This window comes from Geospiza fortis, unplaced genomic scaffold (genome assembly GCF_000277835.1).
Source record: "Geospiza fortis unplaced genomic scaffold, GeoFor_1.0 scaffold405, whole genome shotgun sequence".
Classification (NCBI taxonomy): Eukaryota; Metazoa; Chordata; class Aves; order Passeriformes; family Thraupidae; genus Geospiza; species Geospiza fortis.
The window spans coordinates 2,527,670-2,544,969 of NW_005054415.1; positions in this window are offsets into that span (position 1 = coordinate 2,527,670).

Below are 17,300 nucleotides of genomic sequence, written 5' to 3' on the forward strand. Positions count from 1 at the left end.
AAACAATGAAATCTGATAGGATCTAACAGTACAGCCCTGGTCCTTTAAAAGAAGGCTGAGACAGATCAGAGAAGTATTAACTGTTAGAAGCACTGTCATCAATTTTACTTACTAGTTTTATATTTTTTAGCATTGTTCAGCCAAGGTTAGTTCAAAAGGTATGAAAGATTCTTGGTTTGTTTTTTTTTTTTTTTCAGAGCTATCCTACTGACATACTATTCAAAGTAAATTTTCCAAATTTGTATTAATATTGTCTTATTTTTTATATATGTCTTTGTGGTAATTAATTGCTGGTTTTAAGAATAAAAAGAGAACATGATTAGTGCACTTGCCCACAAATAATAATAGAAAAAGAAGTACACTGAAGTGATTTGATACTGTACATACATATAGCTTTACTGAAAACTGATGTTAGATACAGCAAAGCTAATCTTAGGCAGCATTAGATTTAAAATATTTTTTAGTCTGGCTAAATAATTGCCATATACATTCTGACTCAGCTGTTTAATATTACTGGATAATGGACTTGAAATAATACAGTCATTTCTGTCAGATTTTATTGCTTCAAGAGCACTATCACCTTGATGTGAAGAACATTGGAAGAATCAATGTGGTTAAACCCCTTTACTGTTGTCCATCTGAGTTTTGCTGAGGAGCCTGATAGCAATATAGGTGCTTTACTAACAAATGAAGAATAAGTGCCAGGCAAATCTTCTCTTCCTTGCAGAAGATTAACCCTGCAAATCAGTGTCCTTTATAGTCATCTAAACTGTATTTTTTTCTGGTTTGTAAATATAAAAAAGTAGTGCTTCCCAGATGAAAGCTGAGGACTGGAATGACAGAAGTCCTGTGACGAACTGAGGTATGAACAACTGTTAGCTTTATACAGGACTGTGGCCTGAATTTGTGGATTTCCTCTGACTATGTTTAACACCATGCACACACACAAAGAAAAATTTATCCCTTTTTTTAAAAAGAAAAAATAGTTCTGTATGCAGGTGTATTATTTCAGAGCATTTTAGGTTTCACTTCTCTGAAGCAAATTACTTATAAACACAACAGGGAGTCAACATCATATTTTTCCAATTTTTCTAATGTATTCTTACACAGAAGCTGCAAACAAATGAACATGAGATTTTAGCATTCTGTTTGTGCTTTTACTGTAAACTTGGTATTGTGGACTTGGTCTTTTTCAATGATAAACAGTTTAAGCTCAGAGGTGGAACAGGATGACCTGCCTTTTATAATCTTTAAATAAATCTGCCTCTAACAACTTTAAGTCACGAATATGATAAGACATACTACCCCCTCTCTGTCTGAAAGGATTTCCAATAGCAGCATTGGCTGTTATCTGCAGACAAAAGGAGCATATTCATTAAAATGGTCTTTAGAACAGCATAGTTCTAAGGGAGAATATAAAGACATTTAAAATAGAAGCCAGGTTTCCCTTAATATTTTATGAATCTAGGTCAGATACCAGATTTTTGCATTCAATTATGATACAGTTTCCATTTGGGAAGAAAATAACACCACCTTATCCACTACCCAGCTTCAGCTATAAAGTACACCAGAATATAATTTCTGTCATGGAGCTTCTCATAACGAGGCAGCTCCCACTGCTAGTAAGAAATGCTTAAGAAAATGGAAAGAGACATAGATTTATTAACAAAATACAGTTACTTATTCATAAAGATGAATTCTACCTTCTGGTTCCAATCCTTCAGTTATTTCTCTCTCATTTCCAGAAGTAATTGATGTTTGGTCAGCTAACTGCTCCTCTGACAGATGTGAGAGCTTTTCTGTCTCCTGTTAAATTTCTTCAGCCATCTCCACCTTATCATCTTCTAGCCTTTTTGTTTAACCTCCTGTCCCATATGCTACATAAAAAGATAAACTTACAGTCTTTATAACACCCCTTGAATAGTAAAACTTACTGAAGTTCAAAACTTGAAGAGTTATGGCCAATATGCAAACTCTTTAAACAATGGCATTGCTTATGCAGCACAGGAAACAATGAGAAGTTGTCAACTGCAGTAACAAATAATTGATACAGTAAAAAGAAGTTCTCTAACGATGTATATTTGTGAAAACATAACTATTATAATCACTTGGTACCTGTCAACATATATTCAGCCTTTTAGGTTTCCAGATTCATTTATATTTCAGCTCTTACAGTTCTACAAGACTCAGTTAAAAAAAAAAAACAAAACCAAGAAATCCTACTCCACTACTATCTTACTCAGTTAGCAATTTTACAAATAAATTATACAATATTTTCTGTTTCAAAAGCAAACTAATATATAAAAAAGAATCAGCCTTGTCACATAATACAAACATTCTCTAAGGTCTCTAAGGTAAAATATCTTTAGTACACAACTTACTCTGAGGTAATCTTACTCCCTTGGTTCCCTTTGAGTACAATTCTGTACAATAGCGCCTCATCAGTGGATACAACATTGCAGGGTAGTGTCTAGGATGGAAACTCAGTGATGACTCAGTGAAATCAATCATTTAAACCCCACAGAAGTGAGGCCCTGCTGTGCTCTCCTGGAGAGCTGCAGCAGTGCCAGCAGCTCCTCTGCATGGGCACATCCCAGGCTCACCCACCCTCACATCTGCCACACTGGAAGGACCATGGCAGACAGCAAAGCCTGGGCTGATCCCCACCCACACATTTCCAGTCTTTGAGGTCTAAACCCTGCTTGGTGGGAAGCACAAAGGGATTTGATGTGATTTTCTCACTGAACCCATGGGAGGTACCTCTTATGTTGATGGGTACCTGTACACACATAGAAATAGGTGCACACATCACTTGACCTGTGTATGGAATGGATTATGGTATGAATGTTACCATCTCATACCTACAGCCAGGTCATCGTTATAACTGCAGTGAATCCTATGAGATTGCTTGGTAAATGTTAAAATACTCAGTGATTAAGTGCTGCCAAACTCTTTTGCACCCTTATCTTTGCACCCATATCTTGGCACACTTACTCCCTTTGCATTCCTGAATTTAGTATAAATCATTCCAAATTGTTTCTAATTCAATCTTCCTTCGTATACTTTAAATCTGTGTAGTAAGTGAGCCTTGCTAACAAACTCAGTAAAGCCATGTTTTCACAAATTCATATTAAACCCTGCTTTTGCCAAAACCTTTGATAGTGTTTCTTTAATTGGCCAAACCACTTGTTCACAATACCTATTTAGCTATATGCCAAAGTCATTCCATTTATTCATCATTTACCTCTGCTATATACTGGTTATTTTTAGAGGGAAGGCAAAACAAACTCCATCCAAACAAGAGCAAAATGTGCAGGACCAGAAGTTGGACTTTGGTGATCCTTGTGGGTGCCTTCCAACTCCTCACTGTGTTCTACGATTCTGTGAGATGATCCCCCTGTGATCCTTTCCAACCTGAACCATTCTGTGAATACTGCTGCAGTAGCAATGACAAAAAGCTGTAATCAAATCCTAGATACACAGGGCTTGAAGGGTATTAGAACATCTATGCAAGCTGCAGCAACTTAATAACAATTAAAAGTGTAGTACCCTGGTAATACAGTTAGGGGTACAAGAAGCTATGAAGTGCCAGTCTGGGGAAGGCAAAGGTTGTCACTTAAACATTAGGCATGCACTTAAAAGATTGCACTTAAACACAGAAGGACAGAACATGGAAAGAATTGCTTAATTTTCCAAATTCAGCTTAACCAAATAATAGTACAGCCCCTGATATTTTCATGCTCTGAATATAATTTTAAATTTAGCATTATATAATCAAGCTATCAGTAACAACTGCCAATATGTTGTAACTTCATATTGATGTAGCTTAAGGTATCTTTATTTATATTAGTATCACTTAAGGCCAATTTTGCTAACACTTGCTGTGGTCAAAAACATGTTTAAATGTTCAATTTAGTATTAGATGTCAATAAAGCTACTCAGAATCTTAATAGTAAGCACATGATGAACTGAAGCCATACTCATAAGAAGAATTATTCACAATAAGTTGGTCCATTTAATTCCATTAGATTGTTCACAGAAATAGACTTTTTAAAAAATACACATTTGAAGAATCAAGGCTAAAAATATTTAGGTTACTTCCAGCCTGTGCTCTTCTTTTGTAAACTTTATATATTGCTACAGTATATAACACAGCATTGAGATATAAAAAGAGATTGCAAAGTCTTAAATATTCACTGAGAAGTTGCCCTACAGCATGGGAAAGACACATATGAAATAATCTCTTCAGCAGATTAGAAGAAAAATATATTATTGTAAATGTACACAGCTGTAAATAAAAATCAGTGTATACTGAAAATATTAAAAATTTTTGAATTAATGAAGTTGAAAGACAACTAAACATGGCCAAAGGCCTGTATAGGCTTTGTGTAACTTTGTACAGTAAAGAGAATGGTGGTTTATAATTTGAGGGAAATTGTCAGATGGGCCTCTTTTCTGTAAGAGCTTTCAATATAGAGGAGAGAAGAAACACTGAATAAAGAGTAAGTATTAACCAAACAGAAGAAGAATAAATACAGCTGAAAAAATATGAGCCTCATTCAGCATATAATCTGCATTTGGTGAATTTTTGTACATAATGGCTAGTCATAACCTTAGCATATTGTACAAATGTTCACTTAAAAGGCAGCTTTGAAATCACCAGCAATAGAAACTACACTTTTCTGGGCAATATTCCTGAACTTCAACATAAGTATGACCTCACATCTTGAGAAAATATTAGATTTTTTTCAGAAAAATACCTCTTTCTACTTTGATCTTGTCAAGGATTGCATTTTTGTCTGCTAAATCAGATTTGATAGCCATCTCTAGTTTAGCAATTTGCAGTTTCATTTGCTGTTCCTTTGATTTCCATTGCTGTTCATGGGTCATACAGAAGACAATGTAATAAAACATATGGCATGTGAAAAACTTTTAGAAATCAGCTTCAACAGAAAATAATAAAGAAAAAAGCTTTTAGTGGCACACAGACCACTGTCATCATGTCTTAGGAATTAAGTAAACACATGCTGGTCTGCTGCTGTTGAAACCAAGGCGCCTTTCTCAGGCTGCGGTTAAAAAACATGAAAGAGTTTGTGGGATGAGCAAAGGAACTGGCCTTAATTTAGAGATCCAAAGTCAAAAAGTTGGCAGCATGCAACATTTGTGGGACTAGAAAAGGAATTCAGATGCAGATCCCAGAACAATCCACAACTCCAAACCTCAGCAACTGACAACTAACAAAACCATTCTTTCCGCATACAAAACCTCTTAATGTAGAGAACTGGGATCATCCACCTGATTTCTTTTAAATCTGTGAAACATGCAGAGCATAAAGTCAGTTGCCTGTTCAAAGAAAAATGCTGACCACAAAGTGACAACAGTTTTCTCATACTGTAAAACAACAATTCTGATACTGATTAAGAAGCACATTTAAAGTAATCGTTCTCCTACTTTAAAGAAAAAAAACAGAGGTGGGCCAAGAAATTAGAATAACTTCTTTGCCTGTAACACATTATTTACTTGTAAACTACCAATCTATGTGCAATAAGGATTGCATGGACACAGAACTAGAACTGCTGAAACCATAACAAAAAGCATTACTCAGATTAAAACTAAATTAAGTAATTAAGTACATTATATAATTTACAGTGAAATTCTCAGTAGGCAAAAAGACAAAGCTATGCAATGAGTTTTCATATAAATTAGGCAGTGAGTGGTATAGTCTTCATATTACTATATTTGCATTCTTATTTACTGAAAAAAAATGTCGATCTTCACCAAGCACAAACCAGTTTATTCACTTTTGTACTCCATGAGAAATAGTAATTGTAGGGTTTTGTAAACAAAAAAAGTCAGTTCCTCAACTCTTTGGCAAAGCTCGTCAGTCAAAAAACTTTGTATTTTACATACCAATGCATTAGAAGTCTTCTGATATCTATTTTTTTTATCCACCTATCTCTAGAAGAGATCTATGTAACAAGCCTTGACCACAAAAAGAGAGGAGGAAGAGATGCTGCAGAACACATGGGACACGTGAGGACAGCCCACATAGGTTCACAGACTCTACATGCTGATAGTTCTGAGTTCCTGTGAGTGCATTTATATCTCATATATTTGAAGAATGACTTTAAGATTAAAGAAATAAAATATTATAGCATGAATTGCAAACCCTGAAGTATATAGGGTTTATATTCCTATATGTATTATTCATTAAAATATTGTAAATCCCTGTGTTTTGTCTTTTTCTCATAATATATCAAACCTATGTACACAGTTCTCTAGGCATAGACCATTTTATAGTGCGACTGTTTTCACAGCATGCATGAACTAAAGCAGAGCCTCTAAGTCCTGCAGTAATACATGCATTATTCTCCTATAATTTTGCAGGTAATATATGGGCAATATAATGCACTGAATCCACTACTACTCCACAGTATTGCAAAAGTACAGAAGAGACAGAGTTGTCTCTAATTGCTTAGAGTCTGATTGGCTTCCACAAGGAAAACATAACTCCCTTCAAAACAAAAGAAATACTGTCAGTTTCCACACTTCTGAAAATGTTTTCAAGTTTGAATGATCACAACACCCAGTTATATGTGAGTTCATCAGCTTTGTGTACAATTACCTCACATAAGGATGCAGCCAGGTATTATTTCAGTTTTTTAGAAGACTGAGCTGGCAGAAAAATCATTAAAGCATTATTATTATGGTAGTTAAGAATTTAGATGTTTAAATGAAGAATATTTTAGAAGACAGGTTTTATCTGAATCCATATAATGCTAATGTTTATGTCAGTTTGAATTGAGTCCACGTGTGTTGCTTTCTTCTTTCAAATTTTAAGATTACATTTACTTGAATTCATGTGGAATTTCTTTCATATTTACTGTATTTCACTGGAGTTGAAGCCATCTGTGTAACTATAATGGTCAACCACATCTGGCACCATTTCCTTTGGAGGGAGTTTAAGCATTGCTAGATTTGCATTACAAGGTCATATGAAAACAATTCCTCCAAACCTTTTATGCAAATGAATTGTTTTCTTGGATACTGACTAAATAATAAGAGTCAACCGACAAATTCAAACTTGGTCTTTGCAAACTTTTCAGATCCAGTTCTGCAGTTTTGGCTTTGGCAAAATTCCCATCAATGTCAAATAAATTTTCCAAAAATAACTTTAGCAAAGAATGGGTTTATGCACCTTTGCCTCCATTTAAAAGTTGAAAAAGAATTATTAATTAAGTGGCACCTGTGGACACTGGCCTATCTACTGCTAGCCCAGGTAAGCTCTAGTAAAGTTGCATTGTTCAAAGAGGCAACTAAAAAAGCTGACTGTTAAATGGTGGCTATATAATCCTTCTCTTTCTAATTTATTGATACCTATATAATAACGTGGAATGATGAAAGATGAATCAATGTTTAAATGAGAGTATATGAAAAGACAGATCATTTTAGTGAAAGAAACACCATAGTATAGACTGCTTGCTATAATGGAAGCTTATTTTCAATTTCTCTTGTTTGATATCTTTTTAAAACATCCCATTATGTTTTTAAGAAGAACAGAAAATTTCAAGCCAAGATTGTTAAGTTGATTTATTAGTAAGAATTATTTCTCTGAATAAATGATTGAGAATAAACAAAAACATCATCAGAAATATTTGTGACATGATCAAATTTTGAAGAAATCTCCAGCAATTAACCTAAGTGAGTGACAAGTGACCAACTTCTCCATACAAAACTCTAAATTTTGTGATTATACAACTGTTGCACCTCCTAAGTAAAAAAAAAAGTTTTAAGCTGTTAAGGTTGTTAACAGAGCCAATGAAATACAGCAGAGCACCTGAGAGTTTCCATATACAGTCACATGATGAACAGCAGTCAGAACAGAGTTACATGTGTGCAAAAGCACAAAATATATATACACACATTACAGCACACAGTATACTAAGATCTATTAAAAAAGGACCAGAATCAAATTCTCCGTGTGCAGAAACCCTAACTTACCTTATGCAGCTTATCATAGTTTTTGTTCGAGTTTATTCTCTTTTTCTGGATTGTTTATTCTTTCCTGTAATTTAAATGAAGAGAGAAGTTTCAAGCAATGCACAGCACAAAATGAAATTACAATGAATGTGTGAACAGAAATAGCAAATAATTTTTAGGCAGTGTCAGCCTATTATTTGTTCTTTTAATACAACTGTCTCTTAGAAGCTCTATAATATAAAGCCACATGGATTTATTTACATTACCCCAAAGTCTTTTCCATGCTGTTTAGATGAAGATGAGAGTAGCACGTTGCAGTTGATCAACAGTTTCTAATCACATTCCATCTTATGCAAAACAATATGAAAACCTGGAGTGTTATATTTTTAAATTCCCTTTTAGTAAGTGAATATCAGTATTAGCTAGGGCATGGCTTTTGCAGAGAAAATATTTTTAGTGACATTATAGAAACAACACACCCTTGCTTCCAAAACACTCACTACAGCAGGATCTGGTTGAAGGACCTGAGATACTTACATAGAGAATATCTACCCTCCATGCATTACAACATTAAAAATGTTTGGCAAAAATACCTATGAGGTAAACTTGGGTCATGTAAAATGCATTTATTTACAACAGGTAAAGCAGGTGGTAAAACTAAATATAGGTTGCTACAAAATGCAAGAAAAATCAAGTAGGTTTTCACATTTTTATTCCTTATACATAGAAGAAAATGGGGAAGAAACCATTCCCCATCTGATGTTTAGCCCTGTATCTGGACAACTTGTTAGTGATGAAAGAAGTCTCTCAGAGTCATTAGACATAGAAATAGAAGTGACTGATTTGAACTGCTGTGTAAGATGTAACACTGTACTCTAATTAAATCAGGTTCAAAGAATACTAAAAATGAGCAATACATGATCAATAAACCAAGTACTATGGGTTTTTTTTCTATTAATAAACCACTTTTTTACTACCAGAATTGACATGATGTCTTATGCTTTAACTTCAAATATTGTCCAAACACTGGCGGTTTGGATCAGGTGTGGTTCGCAGTTCTATGAAATACAAACAGCATTTTGGTCAGAAGTTTTTCTTTTGAATAGGATAAAAATATATGTAGTACCAGGTCACTCTTCTAAATATGTTTAAAAGGTCCATTCACATCTCCTCCATTGAAATGTACCCCAACTTTTCTTTTTCCCTTATCTGTATGCACTACCTAAAGTAAAAGATTCTAGCTCTAGCACACAGCCTCATTTCCTCTGTCCCTCTGTTTGAAATAGCTACTGATTGCAATTTGTTTTGAAGATGGAACTATTTTTAACTGCCCCTTTTTAAGCTATTCATTCAGTTCATCGCCTTTTCCTAAGCATCATGGTTGGTCTTAAGTTCTTTAGGCTCTATGAAAAGAAAGGAATATCCAGAAAAAAAAAATAAAATAAATTACACCTAGTAGAATGTTACAACACAGCATATTCCAACAGTGGTCTGTGTCCCTGGCAGTATCTAGTGTATATATTATCAATGTGGTCAACAGGAGACACTCTTGATTCAAGTAACTGAAGCATGGCTGGGGGAAGGTGGCACTCCTGGTGCTCTCATCAACATTAAACCCTCAGTTCAGTCATGATGAAAACAACCAAGAAATACATCTGTTCAGCAATTAAAAGATTTTGCTGTGGTTATGCTGGTTAGACATGCTGACCAAAAACCACCGCAGCAGCAAGCAGAAATGAATGTTGACCACAGTTATGGTAATCACAGAGGTTGCCACAGCTCTGTTGACCCTTAATTGTAGATATATAATTGTTCCATAATCCTAATACATTCAACTCTATTTTCCTACTAGTAGTACTTTAAACAGGGACTTCTGATTTCTTTTACATTTTCATTTATTTCAATGGATGACATTAAGGCACACTTAACCAATTTAATATTAAATGAAGAATGCTGATAGAACCTCTATTTTCAGAATATTAGTTAACACTATAGTGGCTACATTCCACAAATGCTTTAATAAAGCCTCATTCATTAAAAATGTCAATGTAAATAATATTCAAAGTATGACTTGAAACAACAGAGCACAGAAGCCAATCTTTTGTTTAATAAAATGAGTATATGAAAATTTATGCTAAATACATGTGTGTGTATAGATAGTGCTTAATGATTGCAGATAGAATAAAGTTAAGTTCAGTTTTTTCAATATACTATTTCTTACAAAGTAGTTGTAATAGGTAACTATGTTATGTGCCATCTAAACTAGAAATTTTGGATTTTACAGTTATTCACATTTAGTAGACGTGTCTCAAAGATTCAAATTATTTGAAATTGGAAAAGCATTGGATCCATTCTCTAACAAGAAAGAGCCACAGAAAACAGTCATCCTTCTCCAAAATGCAACTTTCACTGTGAATATTAGAAACAATGTCTTCAAATAGCAGTTTGAGTCCTAAGCCCATGTTTTCATTCTGCTGCTGCCAAGAAAGAGGCAAAAGCACTCAATGTTTGTTGTAAATTACCAGAAAGTTGCATATGATTTAAAATGGAACAGTTTATTTATTGCTTTCTATTTAAGAACCCAAAAAGGCACGTGAAACCTGTCCCCCCTGGAATTTACATAGCTCACCCTATGAAAAACTAGATTTGAGCTGCTGACAGAAGACCTGATTTGGTGGAAAGGATATAGGTACTACACCAAAGAAGGGAAGAAGGCAAAGCACAGCAAAAGGTAGAAATGAAACAACACAGGGGAAAAAGGAATGGAACAAAAATCTAATGGCACAAGTGTGATGTAGAATGCTAAAGGGTAAGAGCAGTAAGAGGTTTCAGGGATTCCTGGTGCTTCCAGCTCATAAAGCTAGGACACTTTACAGAGCTCTGTGCAGTTAGTATTCCCCTACTCACAGGAACTCTCCCATTTCCAAGCAGCCAATCATACCACCTCCACATGCACACACACTTCTCCAAACACACATGGGAAAAAGAAGGCAAGAGCTGTAATTGTACATTCTGGTGATATTTTCATAAAACTGTTCTTTTTATAAAGAAAATCGTTACTTATAGTAGCCCTTTAAAATAATTCCATGAACATAAGAACACAAGTTAAAATTGAATCACGGAGAACAAAACAGCCAAACCTCCCTAACTTTATCAAAGACTGATAAAATGAGGGTGGTCTGGTACCCCTTTTTTTGGTAAATTAGTATATTTAAGTCAAAGCTCTCTCTTTAAATCATCAGGAGTCTTTTTTAGTGGCCAGATAGCCTAGTTTATTCTTCACAATCTGCCCGGGATGACCTCCTAGACTCTTCTAAAAAAAGCCCAAAATTTAAGGCTAAAAATCCTTCCTCCATTTGGAGCAGCTTGAGAGAAGTGTAATATGTAGTTCATTTTCATGTACTCGGTATTGACTCAAAATCAAGAACTGTGTACATTTTTTCTCCATTTACACTGGCTTATGTGATAAAAGTAGAGAAATGTACTGACCAAATTCCAAGTATCTCTTGAAACTGGAGAAATTTCCATTCGATTGCTGAAAGAGAGCTGCTTTTCTCAACCAGTTGTTTACAACCTTGATAATTTCCACACTGTCCCAAAGGTTTAGTCTTCAAATTTAAAAAGAAATATATCATGAGCTTTTGAAAAGTTGAACTTGTTTTGCAAATCAGCTTTCTGCAACAGCTTGTTCAATTCCAAAAATGTGGGAGATTCAGTGTGTAATGCCCAAATTAATTTCTTCTTCTATAACTGACATTACAGAATGTAGGTGAATAAACATTAAGATACAGCAGCTTTAAACAATACATCAACATCTTTGATTATTGTATAAAACAGGACATGACAGAAAAAACTTTCATCCTACACTTAAAGAGATTATTTGTTCCCCATTCACTTTTCCACCATCTGAAGTATTTGGTGCCAGCAGAATATAATTTTTATTAATTCTCTCTTATAGTTTAAACATATCAAATTCTGCTAATAAAAGGGTCTTAGCAACTTGTAACAACTGAAGGCCTGGACTCAAACATGCTGCAGGTGTGTCAACTACATGAAAATAATTTAATATTTATGTAGATATTCTTACAATTCCAAGATTACAACGACAAGATTTGATAATGATTTGTAATTATATAAATTGTTATAAATAAAAAAAATCCTTAACATTTGAAAAGGCATTTTCTCTTCCAATATTCATCAATTTTAGATGTATTGGACATACGGTCACAATGCCATGCTGGAGCAAGAGAATGGAGTACAAAGCTTACACATCTGTAAACCAGCTGGATACGTGAAATATTTTCCTTTTATTCTTCAAAATATCAAATGCTGTTGTGTTTTGGCATTACCCAGTTTGTTGTCCTTGCACAAAAGATAAACACAGTCACAAATCTGAGATCTTCCCCAAGAAACAGGCCTAACTCAAAGCTAAAATTATCATGTGTCTAAAACATGTTATCTACATAAATTAAAGTTGTGGTGAGTATAGACAGCAGCACTGTCTCATGCTAGCTATTTAAAAGCCAATGCAGTGGCACGTTTTTATTAATCTTGTTCCACACATCAAACAAAAGGGTCTGATGCCTTCAAAGGCCCCTTTTTTTCCTTTCTTTTTTAAGCAGGGGACTTTTTTTCTTTTTAAGTAGAAAAAGGAGCAGATGATAGTGAAATTTATGATGTACAGATGTAAACTCCTTAGCTTCTGACAGTCAACATTAACTATTTTTTCAACAGTGAATGAAATGGCATTTGATTCAAACAGGTTTTAGATATTAATATTATGGAGCAAATTATTCTAATTCAGAAGTGAAAAATTTCTTTTTATTTGGATCATTTCAATTCTTGCAATTGTAAGAGCTAGAGAAAGCATGTGCAATTAATTACTAATTATTGCATTACATTGATCACAATTTCTTTATTTATTTAAATAAAATATGCCTAAGAAATGTCCATTGCATCCAGGTATATGAAAAAGAGCTTGCTGTTGAACAATGAGATCTTCTCAGATTTAGTGGGTAAGGCACAGTTAATTGAGAAAAACTTTGTTGGGAAGGATCATTCTTCTAGAAATGAAGTCACAAACCAGTAGAATAGAAAATGATGATCTACACAGGCTTCTCCCTCTCAGGTAGGTATGTTCTGCTCCCTGAACCTGGTGCCCAGGTATTTGGATATTACTTAATCCAAAGGGGTTATATACAGAAATTTATATAAATTAACTAGTATTTTTCACTAAAACAAATACTAACCTCAAAGTAATGTATAAAGCTAAACTTGTACTGAGATAGCTCAAGCAATATTTTCTTTAGCACCCAAAATGTCAAAAAATAAAAATTAAAAAAATAATTGCCACAGAACCTGGACACATGGAAGTAGAGCTGAACAGAAGTCAGAAAAAGAAAAGGAACTAATATCCCTTTGGAGGCAATAAAATGAATTAATGGGCAAACTGATCCTAGCTCTATGCCTTCTACCACAACTGCAGAAATAAGGAACATGAACTCTATCCTTCCTTTAAGCATCATCTTTGTGCTGGCTTTAAAAGTCTGAAATGGAAAACAAAGTTAGGAGAAAGTGACTCTTAAAAAAAGCTAAGGATTATCTTTGGGGTTAATGTCTGAACTACACCAAAGAGACAATCTCTCTTCCAGACCTCTTATCATTTGGATTAAAAGCACATAGAGTGGAGTCTCAATAACAGGCTGGGGACCAGCTGCGTGGGAATGGGGCACTGATAGCAACTTACACCAGAAGGAAATGATTAAAGAAAGGATCTTGACCTCCACTGTACAAATTTATGCCAGTAAATCCCAGATGGCTAAGCTAATAAAATTGAGGTCTAATTAAACCACATCCCTTGCATCTTGTCTTTGCTTCCATATGAGCAGGACATGGATACAATACTGAGACTACTCTTAAGGAGTCCTGACTATTGTATTTACTGGATTAGTGACTCAAAAACTTTTACCTGTTCATACTCAGAACTGAAAAGCAAGCAAGTAAATTATCACCACCAAACTTCTCAGGGTCACTTCCCCTCTGTCTGGCAAAATAAACAAAAGGCTCTTCAGCTAATTGTTCTCAACCCCAAATACACCAATGTCCAAGACATAGTCCCAAGCAGAGAACGTGAGTGTGCAGTACTATCTAACAGATCTACATACATCTAATTGATTTAAGTAACACAGCTAATAGGTTTAAATCCAGAGTAACAATGCAGTAAAAAATGCCAAAGCAATTAAAAACTGACAAGCAAATAAGCTTTTTTCATTAAAAGATCAACTAAATAAAACACAAAGCAAAAAGCACAAAAATGCAAATACCTGTTTCACAAAAGCAGTCTAGGGTGGCTTTAAAGATATTTTTGGAAAGTACTATGAGTTATTAAGTAATTTGAAGATACCTGTTTGCAAAATTCTTTTATTTAGAATTAATATTTTACCTTGCACACTGGGTACCACAGACATCAAACCACAAGACTGTGGTTTCAGCCATCTTTTCATTACAAACAGTCAAGTTAATTGTAGATAAATTTTGTACTTAAAATGTGTTTAGTCTAATAATCCATAGCCCAAGTTTGTCCCTTAAGGCAGATTTCTACATTCCTGAACGAATCCCCAAACAAACTCCAATTAAATATAGAAAAAAAAAACATTGATTGCAGCCACATTAGAATAATCATCTCAAGGAGTACAGCATGTGAACTCAACTCTTGTATGTAGCTCTAGTTAGACAGAAACTGCAGTGAAGCCGCAAAAGCAGCTTTAAAATATTACTGGATATTTGTGGATACAGGACTCAGGATAACCAGCACCTCCCTTCCTTATTGATGGTGGACTAATGATCACCTGCGGCTGCTTCACTATTTGGTAACTACAGTTATTTCAATCACAAGACCTTCTTAAACATATAGCAAAATAAAGAATGTTTTCCTAAAGGTTGGCAGAAATCTAACAGCAGGCTGACATCAAATGGTGCTGCAGCAAGGAGATTGGTGGGATCTACACAGGCTTCTTTAGGAGCTGGCATCACACAGCTCCTAAAGAATGTCAACTCTGTCTTTAGGTGGGTATGTAGCAGGATGACAGCCATGTGTTTTCTGACAAAACACATGAAAAAGCTGCTAATAATATCAAAATTCAAAAACATAAGCTACAAAGATGAACTAAGATGACCTTATTGGTCACCCAAATGTCCAGGTTTTTCTCCAGTATTCCAGTATTGATATATCTTTGCTGATACAAAAATTAAAAATAAGAATGACACAAAACCTGTAGGATTACTTGTGCAATAAAACAACTCATATAGACTGTTCTAGATGGCAGTTACAACACTCCCAAGAAAGCAAGCTAATGAAAGCGTCCAAAATATAACATTCATGGATTTCTTTAAGTTCTGGCTCTGGGCATTCATCATAAAAAATACATTACTTGGAAAACACGAGGATTAAGTCTTCCATAAAGTATTCTGGTGGCAAAATTATAGAACACACACTATTCTACAAATGTACTGGTGGACATTTTTCAATTTATTTCCCAGTATTTTCAGTCAAACACAGCATCTCTCAAATACTAACATATCTACTATCAGGTTTCAAACTAGAAATAGACTATAAAGGAAATAATTTCAGAACTTAACTCACAGATAGTAACTTAGGTGAAGTGTCATGGTTTGGATACAAGTAATTTGATGAACATAAATAAGAATCTGCACTACTTTTTAGAGCATAGCTTTATCTGAAGATTTTTTAAAGCTGAATTTGAAGTTCATCTTTACTTTCAGACTCCTTAAAAGTTTTCACATAAATATGCTAGTTGACATCAAATTTAAATGTTATCTTTGGTTTCTGTCTGCTGTACTTGAAGAAGAGTGTTCATACAAAAATGAAGCACAGTTCTTCAAAACAGATTACTTTCAAATAATGAAAAAATATTTAAAATATTTTCTAAATTCACTGTAGGGACAGACTGAGACATTATTTATATAACAACTTCTTTAACCTATTTAAACTATATAAAGTAAATTCTGAATAGGGGAGACTTATGACTGTGAATAATTTAATAGCAAACATTATGATGTATTATTTATGTAGCACCACTGATGCAAAAAAGAATGCTCACACATAATAACGGGGTCCCTCCCTTGAATGGCAGCTAAAGAACTGATGATATTTCTCATCAAGGAGAACTTCTATTGAAATCAAACCAGCAGGGACTGCAGGATCATGCCATACTAGATCCTTAACACCACTAAAGGAAACAGTCAAAAAGGGGAAAATACATGCAAAGATGCAGAATTTTGTATCCTTTTTTTTTTAAGTAAAAAAGAGAAAGAAAAAAGACTTAACTAATAGAGGCTCTATTATTAACACATTCTGCATGCATGTTTGCCTTTGCTGCACTGCACAGCTACACCTAATTTGCTACTCTACCCTCATACAAGGCCAATAGCTTTCTACCATTGTTAAATTACCCATGGGCAGTAATGAACATTAAATTGTTTGCTATGAACTTATACCTAAAATTTTGCAGGAATTATATTGAAGATCTTTTGGATCAATTTGGTATGGTATTTTTAAAGCAGCCAAACATAAGGCAGACACAGTAAGGTATATTTATTCTTTGTGGATTTTTTTTGTCTCTTCATAACCTAGAGACAGCCAAGATCTCCTGAACTTTTCCAGGCATTTTATTTTTGGATAAGTGTCCTGCATGTTTTCTGATCTGCACTAAAAATGATTTGAGAGGTTTGACTGAGCAATCTAAGAGTTCAGCAGTCTTTAAAAAAAAGAGGGCACAAATCCAACACCAGTCTGTTGGGTTTATCATCATTGATCAAAAGGGCAGGATGAGGACATATGCAAGACAAAAATATGAAATAGTCTATGTTTAATGAATATTATAGAAAGTATTCTCTGTGCTTATGGAAGACAATGCTACTGTGTTCAAGTTCTGAGTATTGGTTACTAGATTTCTACTACGTCTTCACCTTAAGAAAATGTGTTCAAGAAATTGCATATTCAGAGAACTCAAATTACCAGAATCCCCTCTGGTTTGGACAAGGCTTTAGAAAACAGACATCAGAACTTCTATGAAATTTCTGAATATTGCTATCTGAGCTGGACCTTCTGTGAACAACTTTTCCTTTTTTTTGGTTGGGTTTTTTTTTTTAATTACTCATGTTTGCTTCAGTTTAAGAATCTCTGCCTTAATCAATATGGTCCCAAACCTAGTTCTGCACAGGACATCTAGATCTGGATCTGTTTTTATACCAAGATAAGCCCTCCCACTCTGTCATACCAACATTTGATCTGTATTCCC